This window comes from Lepisosteus oculatus, chromosome 14, assembly GCF_040954835.1.
Source record: "Lepisosteus oculatus isolate fLepOcu1 chromosome 14, fLepOcu1.hap2, whole genome shotgun sequence".
NCBI classification, from domain to species: Eukaryota; Metazoa; Chordata; class Actinopteri; order Semionotiformes; family Lepisosteidae; genus Lepisosteus; species Lepisosteus oculatus.
In genome coordinates, this window is record NC_090709.1 from 50,645,606 (window position 1) to 50,662,806 (window position 17,201).

The 17,201-nt window shown below is 49.1% G+C and overlaps 1 long non-coding RNA gene across 1 annotated transcript; it reads right to left on the reverse strand.

The window, feature by feature from the left end:
* Window positions 1–4,921: 4,921 nt before the first annotated feature.
* On the reverse strand, window positions 4,922–13,902 carry LOC138243245 (uncharacterized). The gene is made up of 6 exons (XR_011192066.1): window positions 13,816–13,902; window positions 12,013–12,086; window positions 11,093–11,163; window positions 5,525–6,578; window positions 5,142–5,197; window positions 4,922–4,936 (listed from the first exon to the last, which is right to left on the reverse strand). It is a non-coding gene; the product is annotated as an uncharacterized lncRNA (long non-coding RNA).
* Between the last annotated feature and the right edge of the window lie 3,299 nt (window positions 13,903–17,201).

Below are 17,201 nucleotides of genomic sequence, written 5' to 3' on the forward strand. Positions count from 1 at the left end.
CCAGTGTGTCCAGTGAGAGTCTGGACAGGTGAGAGTGTACAGTGTGTCCAGTGAGAGTGTGGACAGGTGAGTCTCTACAGTGTGTCCAGTGAGAGTCTGGACAGGTGAGTGTGTCCAGTGTGTCCAGTGAGAGTCTGGACAGGTGAGTGTGTACAGTGTGTCCAGTGAGAGTCTGGACAGGTGAGTGTGTCCAGTGTGTCCAGTGAGAGTCTGGACAGGTGAGTGTGTACAGTGTGTCCAGTGAGAGTGTGGACAGGCGAGTCTGTACAGTGTGTCCAGTGAGAGTGTGGACAGGTGAGTGTGGACAGTAAGAGTCTGGACAGGTGAGTGTGTACAGTGTGTCCAGCAAGAGTCTGGACAGGTGAGTGTGTCCAGTGTGTCCAGTAAGAGTCCGGACAGGCGAGTGTGGACAGTGTGTCCAGTAAGAGTGTGGACAGGTGTGTCCAACAGTAAGAAGCTGTCTTACCCTGTAACCCAGCTCAGGGGTGTTAGGGGGTGCTCTGTCTCCTCCCCAGATCTCACCTTCAGGTCTTGAGAAATGACGGACCACTAGGAGACGCTGGAAACGAGGACACAAGACAGAGGTCAGGCCCACAGAGCTCACTCAATCACTACAGCAAGCAGAGACCTCTCGGCCATCAGGACTGTGGGGGTCAGAGTGTGGAGCTGTAGGGTATCGGGAGTTTAGGGGTCAGTGTGGGGAGCTGTAGGGTATCGGGAGTTTAGGGGTCAGTCTGGGGAGCTGTAGGGTATCGGGAGTTTAGGGGTCAGTGTGGGGAGCTGTAGGGTATCGGGAGTTTAGGGGTCAGTGTGGGGAGCTGTAGGGTATCGGGAGTTTAGGGGTCAGTGTGGGGAGCTGTAGGGTATCGGGAGTTTAGGGGTCAGAGTGGGGAGCTGTAGGGTATCGGGAGTTTAGGGGTCAGTGTGGGGAGCTGTAGGGTATCGGGAGTTTAGGGGTCAGTGTGGGGAGCTGTAGGGTATCGGGAGTTTAGGGGTCAGTGTGGGGAGCTGTAGGGTAGATGTGGGGCACCGGGCCCACCACAGGGCGGCCGGTCCAGTCTCGCGGAAGGCGACCGGGTCAGACTTACGGAAAAGCACCGGGATTTGGGCCGGGACCTCTCCCGCTGCCAGTCCGGGTTCGGCCTGACCGGTGTGACCTGTGAAGACGCCAAAAAGCCCATCTCCGAGACAGCTCTGACCACATAGCCCAGCCCAGTCGTGTCGAGACTAGAGGCCTTGGCCAGTCTCTACAGTGTGTCCAGTGAGAGTGTGGACAGGTGAGTGTGTACAGTGTGTCCAGTGAGAGTCTGGACAGGTGAGTGTGTACAGTGTGTCCAGTAAGAGTCCGGACAGGTGAGTGTATCCAGTGTGTCCAGTGAATGTCTGGACAGGTGAGTGTGTCCAGTGTGTCCAGGAAGAGTCTGGACAGGTGAGTGTGTACAGTGTGTCCAGTAAGAGTCTGGACAGGTGAGTGTGTACAGTCTGTCCAGTAAGAGTCTGGACAGGTGAGTCTCTACAGTGGGTCCAGGAAGAGTCTGGACAGGTGAGTCTCTACAGTGGGTCCAGGAAGAGTCTGGGACATCCAGAGGCAATCTGTGCTCTCAGAAGGCCATAATGGACCTGCAGCTTGGTTTTCCTCGGACCCGCGACCCTGTCTCTTGAGCCGAGGCGTGTCCTCAGTCAAGATCACCACTGGAAGTGTCTCTCCTCGTCTAGAGGTGTTACCGTGAGACCTGGTCTGTCAAGCGCTTTGCGCTGCTATGTGTGTGAAAGGTGCTCTATCAGTGAAGTTTATTATTATTATTATTATAATACAGCGAGCGCTGCTGGGGGCGGAGAGGCCAGTCGGAGGAGGGCTGGACGCTGGACGCTGGATGGTGGGCGGGAGGGGTGGACTTACGACGCCTCTCCGGGCCCGGGTCCTGCTGCGACCGCGCACGGCCGTGAGGCATCTCTGTCGGTCCATCGTCCTGCCGAGACAAGCAGAGTCACAGAGCGGAGGGGAGGGGGCGGAGCCACACAGCTGGGCGGCTTGTTCCCCACCCCCGCCCTCCTCTGTATACAGAACAGCCTCCTGTCCTGACTGGAGGACCTCACCCAGCTGTGTCCTGAGAGAAGCCAGGGTATCAGCTTTGTTCCACACCCCCGCCACCCTCTGTGTACAGTAGAGCCTCCTGTCCTGACTGGAGGAGCTCACCCAGTTGTGTCTGGAGAGGAACCAGGGTATCAGCTTTGTTCCACACCCCCGCCACTCTCTGTGTAGAGGTGCACCTCCTCTCAATATCTTTTTACAGCACAATCACACCCATAAGAGTGGAGTAACGGTAAGAAAAACAACTTACTTCTCCACTTATTTTGTTATTTCTCGCCAGCGGCGCTTTTGACTGACTTACCGATTTCACGGGGATATTGAAGAGCGATTCTGAAGCTGAAACTAACGATTGAAGTCGAAGTAACTTTATTGGAAGAAACACGTGTTTAGAAAGGACTATATAGTGCTTTCCTCCTCTTCTCTCTTCACTCCTCTGAGCTCATGGGGCTCCGGCACCGCCCCCCGCTAGAATCCGCCGCTCTGTGACGTCAGGCGGCTCATTGTGACGCCTCCGTGACGTCGCACCCAGCCGGGTGTCCCTGTACGACCCCGGTAGTCGCCACCTCGGACAGGCAGGGGGAACGGGTCCAGCTGTTTCCGGCCCAAGGGTTACAAAAGCTGCACTTGAATTTAAAGACAAAATCACGTCAAGGGCGCATTTAGCACCCCCACGTCCAACATGGGTTTCCGTGGGGTTTGGTTCAGTGAAATTAGCACCCCCCCGAACCCCAAATCAAAGAAAGACCAACCTCCACTCCCCTCTAGCGCCCAAGGGCGGAAATTTCGGGCCACGCCACGTCCTGCGGGGAAAAGAAACGCCATTTTCTTTTCCGAGCGCTGCGTGGGACCTCACGACCCCCCCCCCCAAAAAAAAACGGGCTTCGCAGACGAGGAAAACCAGGCACGTCGACCTCTCTACAATACCACCCGGCTGTTTCTGTTTCAAACCGTGGGGAAAAAAATACCGAGTGGACCACCACCCGCAGGGCTGAGCTTTTACTGCCGTGTCCCGCTTTCACTCTGGCGATGAATGAGGGAATCAAGGAGGAGAATTAATATTGTGATCCACCAGTCCATCACAGGACACACACACACCCTGGACAGGACAGCAGTCCTTCACAGGATATAAGTCCATTACAGTACACTCACACACCCTGGACAGGACACCAGCCCATCACAGGACACACACAGACTCATACACCCTGGACAGGACAGCAGTCCATCACAGGACACACACACACTCACACACCCTGGACAGGACACCAGTCCATCACAGGATGTTCAGTGCCTCTCTCTAATAAAGTAGAAACGCAACATTAAACTCCGTTCAAAACGGGCGCAATCACCAGGACACCATACACCTTGCTCCGGCCGAAGGGAGAAGACCTGTACCTTCATGAGTCCGGGTTGTGAAAACTTCTTCTGGCAGTTCAAAACGTTTCGAAGAGACTACAGCCCTACCCTGTTTCCATTTCTATCGTGTATTATTATACAGTCATAAGTATCTGTCCTGATCACAGAGTCCCCCTCTCACTGCCAGGACTGAAGCCCAGTGCAGCACGAATAATAATAATAATTAATAAGTCTGGACCCTCCCCTCAGAGCTCTTCCCAGGTCAGGGGGATCCCCTCCAGTCCCCCCAGTGTGCAACCCCCACCTGGATGATGCTCCAGTCCGCTCAGCACACAGCAGCTCTCAGTGGGGAGGAGAGCAGAGGGATGGAGCCAGTTCAGAGACGGGGGTGATTAGGAGGCCATGATGGGTCAAGACCAGGGGGGGAATCAGGCCAGGACACTGGGGTAACACCCCTACTCTTCTCCAGAAACAGCCCGGGACTGTTAATGACCACAGAGAGTCAGGACCTCGGTTTGACGTCTCATCTGAAGGATGGCGCCTGTTTACAGTCCAGTGTCCCCGTCACTATACTGGGGCATCAGGACCCACACAGACCGCAGGGTGAGCGCCCCCTTCTGGCCCTACTAACACCTCTCCCAGCAGCAACCTTAGTTTTTCCCAGGAGTCTCCCCTCCTGGTACTGACCAGGCTCCCACCTGCTGGGCTCCAGTGGGGAGGGGGCTGCCAGCTGGGAGCTGCAGGGTGAGATGGCTGCTGGGCAAACGATGGCTAAAGATCTTCCTAGGACACCCTGGACTTCGTGGTCGACTTCCTTCTCTTCAGACGGAGGTGGCTTGAAATCTGTCTCGTTTCAAAGAGTATTGGACACGATGCCCCCCCTGCTATATCCCCGCCAACTGGTGGCACGCTGACGACGAGGGCTCTCGGCCTCAATCCGTCAACCACAAACTCTCCGGGATGAAAGAGAAGGACAGACTCTGTTCGTTCGTTTCAGGGAGGGGGAGGGAAAAAAACAAAAGCTAAACAGATTTTTTTTAAAACCATTTTAATGATGCTTAACAAAAGAACAAAAATTACAATACAGATTAAGTCCAGTCTGGGGCCCCTCAGCTTCGGTCCAGCACAGTCTGGGGCCCCTCAGCTCCGGTCCAGCACAGTCCAGTCCAGATCTTAGCAGGCACAGAACCAGGAAAGGAACCTGGAAAGAATATTGTTATTGCAGGTGTGAGGGACACAGACACAGACGTCACCATGACATCAAACAGCAAGAGGAGACTCCTCCTTGAATCACAGACACGACCGGGCGGCGCCCCCGTCTGCTCACCTGCACCTCCTCTTCCTCTTCTTGTCCTTCCCAGCAGCCTGCTCCTCCTCTCCCTCGCTCTTCCTCTCCTGAGATACGGTCTCCGCCACTTCCATTGGCTCGTCCTGATCTTCTGTCTCCACCGACATGCAGCTCAGGGACTTCAAAAAGATGCACCAGCGCTTCTGAAGCAGAGACAGGAGAGTCACGTTAAGAGTCGGACTGGACACTCCAGGACATGAACACTGCACTGAGAGAGAGAGGGGTTCATACAGACACATGACTGGACACTCCAGTACATGAACACTGCACTGAGAGAGAGAGGGGTTCATACAGACACACTGACTGGACACTGGACAGGAGTAAAGAGAGGATCAGAGCATTACCCACCTTCTTTTTCTTCTGTCTCACAGGAGGTGGTGATTGGACCTCCTCCAGCTGGAGTCCTTGGAGGGAGAGAGGGGGCAGGAGAGGGACAGCACAGGGAGAGAAAGAGAGAGACAGGTGAGTCAAGTGTCCCAAGAGCACAGAGACTCTGCTGAGATCACACTCGCAGTGAGTGAGCCTGGGTGTAGCCCACTAATACTGACCCACAGGACACCACAGGACAGAGAGGAGGAGGAGGAGAGAGACACACTGAGGACAGAGAGGAGGAGGAGAGAGACACTGACAGACAGGGCTGAAAGAGAGAGAGACACTGAGACCCAGGGACAGACAAGACGGCGAAACTCCACCACAGACAGGACAGGAGGCAGGGTGGGACCAGCACTGACCTCCTTCCTCTCTCCTGCCGGAGGAGCTGTCTCCACCTCCTCTTCCTCCTTCAAGTCAAGAGACAGGCTGAGAGAGAGACGGGCTGGTGGGACATCGTCGAACAGAGCTGAAGGCAGAGAGCCGGGGAGACAGGCCCAGCTGGGACAACGCAGGACAGACAGAGTGACAGACAGAAAGGAAGGAGAGAGAGAGAGACAAAGATGAAGGCACAGAAAGACAACGGGCAAAGAGAAAGATTGAGATTGAGGGACAAACAAACCGAGAGAGAAAGAGGAAGGAGAGAGAGAGAGACAGAGATCGAGGGACAGACAGACTGACAGATGGGGCTGAAAGAGAGAGATAGAGAGGCAGGGACAGACAGACAGCAGGGTGAGAGAGAGACAGAGATCGAGGGACAATAATTTGGTTTCGAAATTTATTCTGAAAATATACAATCATTCACTCCTGAAAAATATCGAGTTCAAATTATACATTATGTCCAATATTATAATCAACATATGGCTAATCATCAAAAATAAAAAAAACTGTACTGGGGGAAACAGCTGGCTGTGCTGTTCTGGACAGAACACACTGAGGTCCAGTTTCCACCTCCTGCAGGATCAAACAGCACCCCCACTGGCTCTCCAGTGAACAGAAGGACAGACAGAGAGGCTTCAGGCTGCAGGGTGACAGTGTCTCTGTGAGCTGAAAGACAATCAGGACAGAGGATGATAGAAGAACACACTCTGTCAAGAATATAGAGCCCTCTAGTGACCCTACTGTAGACCTGCTCACCGCCCACAGTGACGATCACAGTGCTGATACTGCTTCCCTTAAGGTCCCTCACTGTGTAGTTGCCCTGATCAGCTGGAGTGAGGGAGCGGAGTGTCAGAGAACTGTTCTGCACTGACACTCACTGTTCGTACCTGGGGCCAGGGAGCCCTGCGCTGCTCAGTAAGACTATACGAGACTGGACAGATCCTGCAGGATCAAACAGCACCTCCACTGGACCAGCAGTGTGGAGGGGGAGAGACAGAGAGGCACCAGGCTGCAGGCTATGGACTTCTGAGTGAGCTGAAAAGGGACAGGTAGAAACATGTTGAATATTTAGTTTTACAACAATACCTTGAGTTTGGACTGCGATCAGCTTCATTTTGTATTTCAGCTGTGAAAATGCAATTTAAAAAATGCACGCCCCAGTCATGTTAGGTTCAAGTTACAGTTGCATCACAACTCAATACATTTGTAATTCACTTCAAATGTTGTTTTTGTTTGACCCAGTCTGTCCTCACCTAAAGGAGATATAGACTCAGTCTTTGGAATTTGTATATATATATTTCAGTGATCCCTCAGCCATACCTTTTGTTTTGTAATTCAATTTCTCTTTTAAAATTCCTTTCCCACTTCTTGGACCTGCAGTTGCTGAACTCCACAATGGCTTCTATTGGAAAGTCTGTGACTGAGACCAAGTAAGTGTTCACTTTTTTATGAAACCATTATTTATTTTGGAGCAATGAGCAATTCTTATATAAATATAATAAAATCATTATGCTCAAACTATGAGAGAGAAAATTAAGGATAATTTAAGAAATCAGTCTTAGCTTGTTTCTATACACAGATGGTATTATTTATTCTCAAAGGAAACCCACGAGGATTCCCCTGGTGTGCAAGATGTGCCTGAATACTTTTGATCAGCTTCCTGCTCACTTGAAGAGGGTGTGTATGAAGCACGCCACGGCAGAAGAGATCAGGATGGCCTCTCAACAGGCGAGGAAGGACATGATAAATCACCTGAAGAACATCGTGGATTACAACAGAATAGAGATCGTGTCTGGCGAGGCAAACAGGGCAGTGGTTGTAAGACTGCTGGAGTCCTTGGCATTAGGGACTAAATATACTAAACGTATGATGCTAAAATGTTATTTTCACATATATTAATGTAATAAATGATTTCTTATGCTTTATGCACTACTTCACTGCTTCACTGCTCTATGCTGTCTGGAAATAAATCCTCAGACTGCTTACTGCCCTGGGCATGTACCAATAAATCCGAATGCACATCTGAATCCCAAACAGAATCTCTAGTAAAATACGATCATTTGTGAAACAGGCAAATGACTGTCTCAGGGGCCCATTCCTCATTCTCAAGACACATGTATGTAGTACGTACACCATGCATTGAGCAATAGGGACTGAAGACACCACAGGTAAGGTTAGAAGTCATTCTGAGGTGCCACATGTGAGGGATACAGCTAGGCATCTGAAATGCAGGGTTTGAGAGCCCTTTCAGGAGCACTGCATCCTTTGAGACAGACCCGTGCGTGTTAAACAAATGATCATTTCTTTCAGCATTAGGGACTAAATATACTAAACGTATGATGCTAAAATCCTGAAAAAAGGATGTGCTCCATCTCGTCAGTAGATTGGATTCCAAACCTGATTTGGGTCAATATACATTACCTTTGAAGATAAGGTACAGTCTACTGTAGGGAACCATCAACGTAGAAAGCATTGGCCTTCCCTGGGGGGCAGGTAGGTGCAAAAGATAAACCTTTATCCTATCTTTATCCTAAGATAAGTGGCCAAGCAGTATTTTTCCAAGTTTCACCAAGCTCATCATGTTGCCATAGTAGACAAAGTTCTATAAAATGTTAAATAACTTTAAAAAAAAGCATTTTGGTCTTTCAGTACTGTACAAGGTGAATTAAACTGTCCCTGGCAATGCAAAGTAATTAGAAGCATCCCAGAAACTTTATCTCTAGAAACATTAGCTGTTTTATATCATGTAATTTAGTGTGATGTTGTCAGAATTCAAGGACATTATCACACACAGAAATTGGTTCAGTTAAATCTAAAAAACACAGCTAAACATGGGTTTAAATGTAAAATAGAAGTCTTACCTCTTGTCAAAAGATTTAATTCAAGAAGTGAACCTCAGATCCTTCTTTGAAAAAAGTAAGTTCAAATGAAAATGATTGTTAAAAACTGGGCTTTCAATAAATGACAAATTTAATCTAATACTGCTCTGATCATGGTAGCAGGAAGGTGTGTAAATTACTCTGTACCTAGGAGTAGTTTGATCCCGAGTTCTGAATCCCAAACAGAATCTCTAGTAAAATAGGAGGCACTGGACTATAAATACCCATCCATGTTATAACACACTCACCAAGGGTTTTTTAGTTTAACTCTGAGCTTTGGGAGATTTAATACCTATGGTACCCATATTCATCCTTTATTTAAGGGAAGTACACATCCTAGACACACAGGAAACCCTCTTGCCCCAAGGGAAGACCGATACTTTGGATGGTAATGATTGAACCTGGCTTACAACAGACATCTTTTGAAATGGTAATTCTTTCAGGTGGCTTGGCAAACTTCCTGCCCCAGCTAAGACAGGTACTTTGGATGTTAATGCTTGAGACTAGACATCTTTGGAAATGGTAATTCTTTCCGAGGGCTTGGGAAACTCTATTTCTTTGAATGCACCTGCACTGTTGAATATACTTTAAACCCATGCTTAGCCATGTTTTTAAAATTAAATTATAACGATTTCTGTGTTTGATAATGGTAGCAAAGGCTTCCTCCACCCACTGCTTTGCCAAAGGGAAGTGCTGTTTTCTGGGAGGGGTGGAGTCTTTGCTCGGTGTCACTTTCTGCTGAGTGCAATATACCTTTCACTTTTCACCTGCAATCGAGACAGGAGGTACAGTAACTCTGAGACTTGACTAAGGTCCTGGATATTGAATCACCACTACGATCAAGAGGTAAGACTACATTTTTACTTTTAAATGCATTTGCTGATAACCTTTTAAAACTAATATGCAGTCAGGTAGATGCATCTTTATTCTTAAGCGTCTCTCAGTGCATTGATATCGTTTTTACTAATCTAATATCAAGAATCTCATCATGTGCATGCTGAGCTGTGGAATATATCTTTGTGTTAAATGGTATTGCTTTGTATATTGTATAATTGAAATACAGCCTCTTTCTGGTTACAAGTATTGGCTTAGAAGACTTCTCCTTGCATTGTATAATCAGGGCCAGTTCAATGGGAGCTCTGCTAAGTGGTGGGTTGGGCAATCATTACTGGATACGAGTGTCAAGTGTCGACACGAGTGTGAGCAGCGTCGATTCGAGTGTGAACGGTGTCGACATGAGTCCTGTTGTTCAGTACAGTGTCAATACGAGTGTGAACAGTGTCGACACGAGTGTGAACAGTGAGTCCCGTTGATCAAAAAAGTATCAATATAAGTGTGAACGGTGAGTCCTGTTGTTCAGTATAGTGTCAATACGAGTGTGAACAATGAGTCCTGTTGTTCAGTACAGTGTCAATACGAGTGTGATAAGTGTCGACATGAGTGTGAACACTGAGTCCTGTTGATCAAAAAAGTATCAATACAAGTGTGAACGGTGAGTCCTGTTGTTCAGTATAGTGTCAATACGAGTGTGAACAGTGAGTCCTGTTGTTCAGTACAGCGTCAATACGAGTGTGAACAGTGAGTCCGGTTCTGTACAGTGTCAATACGAGTGTGAACAGTGAGTCCGGTTCTGTACAGTGTTAACTCATTGAATTCCCTCTTGCTCTGCACAGTGTTAACGGGTGAGAACATGTGTTTTATTCTTTGCAGAATTAACACAGACAGATACTGCTGTTGAATACTCCATAGTCAACAAACCCCGAGCCGCACAAAGTGAGGATCTTTTACTTCTATCTATTAAACTAGCAGAAATAAAACATCATGATAACTTCTTGCTGCTCTGTCCAGTTTTAACACAAGTGTGAACATTTGTAATAATAGTGAGTCCTGCTGTTGTGTACAGCGTGAAAACAAGCGTGAACAGTGAGTCCTGTCGTCTGAACAGTGTCAATACGCGTGTGAACAGTGAGCCCTGTTGTTCAGTATGGTGTTAATGTAAGTCTTATCCTGTATAGTATAAGTAAACATAAGTATTGACCCGTATCCTGTTCTCTACAGACATCACACTACCCAACAGGGATGTGGAGTACGCCACCGTCAACAAACCGAGAGCAGCACAAAGTGAGGACTTTTTTAACTCTTTACCACAGTATAAAACCCACAGGAGTAATGAGAATGACACTAAAAACAACAACACTGATAGTGAACAAGAGATTTTGAACAATACACATTCTAGTCAGATTTAAATACCCACAGACCTGACCGTTGGAAGTAGTAAAACAATGCAAATTATTTTTTTTCTGCGTGCAGGTTTTCTAAGAACTGAAGAAAGGTTAAAAACGAGAGAACGCCATTCGGTTTTTCAAGCCTGTCTAGTAGTTAGTGATTAATTGGACCCATGATTTAATCCACCTGTATCTGGAGAGAAGCCAGGGTATCGGCATCAACAACAAGGCTGGGCAGCTTGTTCCCCACCCGCCTCTGTGTAAAGACGCGTCACCCATTCTTGGTTTTATTTTCACCTTTCACTATACGTGAAGAATTCCAAAAGGTGCACAAATGCTCAAGAGCTATTCTGTGGTTCAGCGATGTCTCTGGAGCCTTTTGTCACAGTGTGCGACTTCCCTGTGTGTCTCCCCGAACACAGGGTCTGACTGAAGGGGCACTGACCTGCAGGAATGGGAGGAGACCGATCTGGGACGGTTCTGCCACGTCAGCGAAATTCTGGACCCCGACTTCATCTGCCAAAGAAACAGCAGCGTCAATTAACTCAGCCAGCGAGTTCAACTGTCGCCTCCCTTCTTTCCATCTCTGTGTGTCCCATCTCTTCATAACCCGTCTCCTATCAATCCTACTGTGTTTCATTTACTCTACCTCACTCTGTCTCCTGTCCGGTTGTCTGCACTTAAAACTGAGGTATTTCCTGTGATCTCCTCTCTCTCGCTGTGTCTCCTGTCCTGTGGGTTTGTTACTGAGGGATTCTCTGTGATCTCCTCTCTCTCGCTGTGTCTCCTGTCCTGTGTGTTAGTATGTTTGTTACTGAGGTATTTCCTGTGATCTCCTCTCTCTCACTGTGTCTCCTGTTCTTCAGTGTTTTAATCCTCTTAAATAATTTAGCTCATTCCTCTCTCACTCACTGCGACTCCTATCCATTCTGTGTTCAGTTCCTCTGACTTGCCTCTTGCATCAGCGCTAGCAATATCATGCATCTATTTAATTTAAAATTATTGATCTGTCACCTTGATAGTTCGATCTCGGCTACAGTTAGCATAGATGGCACAATTAAAAGGATGATGAGCTCAACATCTGTGCGCGTCTAATTAACTGAACCGTACAGAACATCCTGCCTAAAGCTAGTCTCTCGCTGGCGGGGTCGCCCATCGGCGAGACCACGTCTCCAGGAAATTCTGCGGACTGGACACTGCGGGAGGGTGGGGCTGTGTTTCCGCACGAACGCCAAAAATCACTCAGGATCTCCAGAGAGACTCCTGTAGCCTTACAGCATCACAGTCACAGGCCTCAGCATTGCAACTGTATAATATCAAACGCCCAGACACCCTGAGGTGAGGCCGACCAGTCTGAAGTATTACCTGTAAACACCAGGCACACTGGAACCTGATTTCATCGTCCACTTAGCGCAGAGGTGGGGCGGACAGTCAGTTTTCTGGGGAGAAAAAAAACAACACCAGGAATTTAGCATACTGAAAGGATCATGGAGTGATGATCTGGCTGAACCCTCTTGGCTGAGGGCTCCTGGCCAGAGGACGAGGAGGCTGGGACCCCCCCTGCACAGCGAGGAGGAGTGACCAGGGGGGGCAGCTACACAGGTGGAGACGGGGTGGGAGAGGGACGCGAGGGAGAGAGGGGGATCACGTGCAGTATTGACAGTGTTTCAGGAGAGGAGTCAGGAGTGATTGCTAAAATATCGACAGCCGAGTCTGACCGAACTAGGGTGTGGCCATCCCTCTCGAACTTTCATCACAAACTCCTGTCTTCCTGCGGTGTCTCTGAGGAAGCTACCATTTTTCACTGGCTAATAAGAGGTGGAAGAGGTGTTAGTGGGACAGCAGGGGGCGCTCACCCTGCGGTCTGATACCCTAGTATAGTGACAAGGGACACCATACTGTAAACAGGCGCAGTCCTTCGGATGAGACGTAAAACCGAGGTCCTGACTCTCTGTGGTCATTAAAAATCCCATGGCGTCTCTCGAAAAGAGTAGGGGTGTAACCCAGGCGTCCTGGCCAAATTTCCCATTGGCCCTTACCAATAATGGCCTCCTAATAACCCCCCTCTCTGAACTGGCTTCATCCCTCTGCTCTTCTCCCCACTGAGAGCTGCTGTGTGGGGAGCGTTCTGGCGCACTATGGCTGCAGTCGCATCATCCAGGTTGGGGCTGTACATTGGTGGCGGTAGTGGGATTTCCCATTCCCTGTGCAGCGCTTTGAGTGGAGTGTCCAGAAAAGCGCTATATAAGTGTAAGCAATTATTAATAAGGCCCCTCAGTAGTTGAGATCTCTGTTATACCCATCTAGAAACATGCAATCAGCATGTTATTGATGAAGCAATAGTCACAACATTATTCCACACCTCTAACCCTGCACTAGGGGGCGTGCTTCAGGCTCGGGCCAGGGTGAGAGGCGGGTTATGATGACAGTCATGCTTTCTACACCTTATACTGAGCTCAGAAATGGACCGAGCGGACATCTCACGAGCAGATCCCTCCGCGTATAAGAAAGGCAACTTGTCTCAGCAAAAATACCACGGATTCACATCCGAAATATGATAAAAAGGCAAAAACCCCACACTTGGAATGCAAACGTACCCTAAAAAGGAAACACGGTTTTAAAACCAACTTGATTTTCCCCTGGAGAAACATTTTTATGGACACACATCGCATCTATTACACATGTATAACTAAATATAAAGATAAAACTTAATATAAGAAGTCATGACATATCACACATGACGAAGTCTGGTCCAGAATAAACAGTTTACACTGACCCACCTTTATTTACCCTGGTCACTCACTTCTATTAACTGTTTTAATAAGGGTAACAAATGAATATTTGTTTCAATTTGGGATCTACATCTGGGAGCCCTGAAATGTTGGCCAGAGGGCAGAAGCTGATATTCAGACGTGAGAATATATTTAAAAAAAGGATCTGGTGTTGTTTTTCACCTGTCTAATCAAAGCTTGTTCAAAAATTATCTGATTATAGGACACACGAGTTTATAATCATACTCATTCCACTTTTTAACCCCGTATATATGCACAATATGAAACGTATATACACTAAATCTCACGTGTGACTCCCATAATATACATTTCTTTACGAAAATTAGGAACACTTATTACAATTATCAACCCCCCATGACGAGGCAATATTTCATACCTTTGTGTCTTTGTGGGTTCAAAGTTCTGTCCTGTCGTTTCACACGTAATGTTTTGGTAGTTATCTCAATTTTCCTTTGCAATTATCTCCAAGATCATCATCAACGTTTTGTAAAACGCTATGCACAACTGATATTTAAAGAAAGTCCTGTACCAAAACGTCTTCGTAGGGAAAGACAACTTTTTTTTCCTTACGTCAGTCGCTACACGGTTACTCTTAAAATCCATTGATCGCCTTTAAAAAAAAGTTTCGTTTTTTATTGTGGTTCACTGACATTTCTGTCACAATTCTGAGGGACCACAAATAAAATTCACTTGCCGGTATAAAGACGCCGGCGAGGTTAAGACAGGTATCGAGCCACCTGCGTATCTAACGGACGTTTAAAATAAAAAAAAATGGCGTGTAATGTTGCGAAGGGCTACAGTTTTTTATAGTTTGTCGATTGTAAGGGACGTGGGCCGCGACAGAAATACTGGCCTGGGTGGGAAAAGATTTATTGATGGTTTATTGTACCGCAACGGTCACAATTGACTCACCAGCAAAGATGGCGCCGAGGCCACATCGACTCCCTCCCGCCCTGCCTCGCACCGAAGCTCGAGCTGCGGAGCTCGACGACGAACCGTCGGTCCGCGGGCGCGGGCGCCGGACATAGACGTCTTAACCCCTTCCGAGGCGCAGGAAATATAGATCACTGTAGTTTCTTCTAGACCCGGGTTAGGGACAGTGTGCCCTCCGTGAGAGTCTTCTGAGGAAGCCAGTGTCTCATGGGTGTCCAGGCTGGGTACCATCTGTCCATCACAGGACACACAGACATACACACTCACACACCCTGGACAGGACACCAGTCCATCACAGGACACACACACACCCTGACACACCCTGGACAGGACCCCAGTCCATCACAGGACACACACACACACTCACACACCCTGGACAGGACACCAGTCCCTCACAGGACACACAGACACACACACACACCCTGGACAGGACACCAGTCCCTCACAGGACACACACACACAACCTGGACAGGACACCAGTCCCTCACATGACACACACACACACACTCACACACCCTGGACAGGACAGCAGTCCATCACAGGACACACACACACACACCCTGGACAGGACAGCAGTCCATCACAGGACACACACACACACTCACACACCCTGGACAGGACACCAGTCCATCACAGGACGCACACACACTCACTCACACACCCTGGACAGGACAGCAGTCCATCACAGGACACACACACACATCCTGGACAGGACACCAGTCCATCACAGGACACACACACACTCACACACCCTGGACAGGACACCAGTCCATCACAGGACACACACACCCTGGATAGGACAGCAGTCCATCACAGGACACACACAAACCAGGTCCAGTTTTCCCAGAAGCCAATTAGCCCAAAAGCCTGTCTTTGGACCCGGAGAACACAGGGAGACCATGCAGACTCCACACAGACAGTCCCCCCCCCCCGGGTCCAGACCCGAGCCGGTGCCGACGACGACCAGGGCGCCCCCCCCCCCGTGAGCCCCTCGACGTCGGGGCCGCGGCCCGCCCCGGCGACAGCGCCCCCCGATCCGGCAGGCGGCCGGTCTCCCGCAGGGAGAAGACGATGGAGCAGCTGGGGAAAGTGTCTTCCGTCCGAGGTAGGAGCAGCAGGGCTGGGCGTTTTGTTGGAGCGAAGTCCCCCTCCAGATAACCCATGAACCCCGTCTCTACTGTCACTCCAGTCAGGACAGGAGGCTCTTCTGTACACAGAGGGTGGTGGAGGTGGGGAACAAGCTGCCCAGCCCTGTGGTTGAAGCCGATACCCTGGCTTCTCTCCAGACACAGCTGGGTGAGCTCCTCCAGTCAGGACAGGGGTGCTCTACTGTACACAGAGGGTGGCGGGGGTGTGAAACAACTCCTTTGTTCGGGGCCTTGGGGCATTCTTGTTGTGAAAGGCGCTATATAAAAAAAACTGAATTGAAATTGAATCTTACAGGTTTGGGTTTCAAAAACGTAACGACACTCCTCACGTCCGAGCGCCGCCAGTCTGTGACGTAACGTATCCTTACACAACCATGACGGTTTCATCATGGACAGCACGAAAGCCCGAAAAGTGGTTGACGTTTTAATTTGGCAACGCCACGATGGATCCCAGTTTTTTTTTTATTTTGGAGGCCAAAGAGGACAAAAAAGGAAACGTCCGGAGGTGGATCGATGGTCATCTCTGCGGTTGTTCTGATGTTCTGGAAAAAACAAAAAAAAAAAACGGCTCGCTTGCCCGGTCGTGTAGTGTTTCCACACCCCACGCAAATCAGCTTCTCTTCGCTCCCGGGGGCTCGTCGCCCGCCGCACCCCTCTCACGTGATAGGGGCTTCCCCCGGCTGTGACGTACTTACCCTACCCCCTTCGGCCAACGTCATACCGAAGGTCGCGCTTCGGGCCGCGGCGATGTTGACGGACTGTCTTGTAGCGTGAGAAGGGTTTAAATTTCGACTTAAGGAGTTGGCCGTCGTTATATTTCGCGAGGTATAATACTGGGGGAAAAAGAACATTTATATTTATCAACCTACTAGTAATACTGGGTGGATGTCACGTTCCCCAAAGTTCAGTGCCTCTCTCTAATAAAGTAGAAACGCGACATTAAACTCCGTTCGAAACGGGAGAAATCACCAGGACACGATACAACTGACGTCCGGAACAGAAAAAAAGAACTCCTATTCCCATTTGTAATGACCCCGTCGTGTTTTTCCCGGTGTACGCTTCTCTTTCGGAGACCGTTTCTCTCTGGTGTTGTTTTGCTGTTGGAATAAATGCCGAGGTGACCCTTCTGTGTGGAGTCTGCGTGTTCTCTCCAGCGGGTCGTTTCCTCCACCACAGGGGCTGGTCGAACCGGGGTCTCCCAATCGTCACAGAAGTGTGTGTCGTTTTGGGTGGTGCGGGGGGGTGCATCGGGGATACTGCGCCTTGCTCCGGAATAAGGGAGCCTGTACCTTCACGAGTCCGGGTTGTGAAAACTTCTTCTGGCAGTTCAAAACGTTTCGAAGAGACTACAGCGCTACCCTGTTTTCCATTTCTATCGTGTATTATTATACAGTCATAAGTATCTGTACTGATCACAGAGTCCCCCTCTCACTGCCAGGACTGAAGCCCAGTGCAGCACCAATAATAATAATAATTAATAAGTCTGGACTCTCCCCTCAGAGCTCTTCCCAGGTCAGGGGGATCCCCTCCAGCCCCCCCAGTGTGCAGCCCCCACCTGGATGATGCTCCAGTCCGCTCAGCACACAGCAGCTCTCCGTGGGGAGGAGAGCAGAGGGATGGAGCCAGTTCAGAGACGGGGGTGATTAGGAGGCCATGATGGGTAAGGGCCAATGGGAAATTT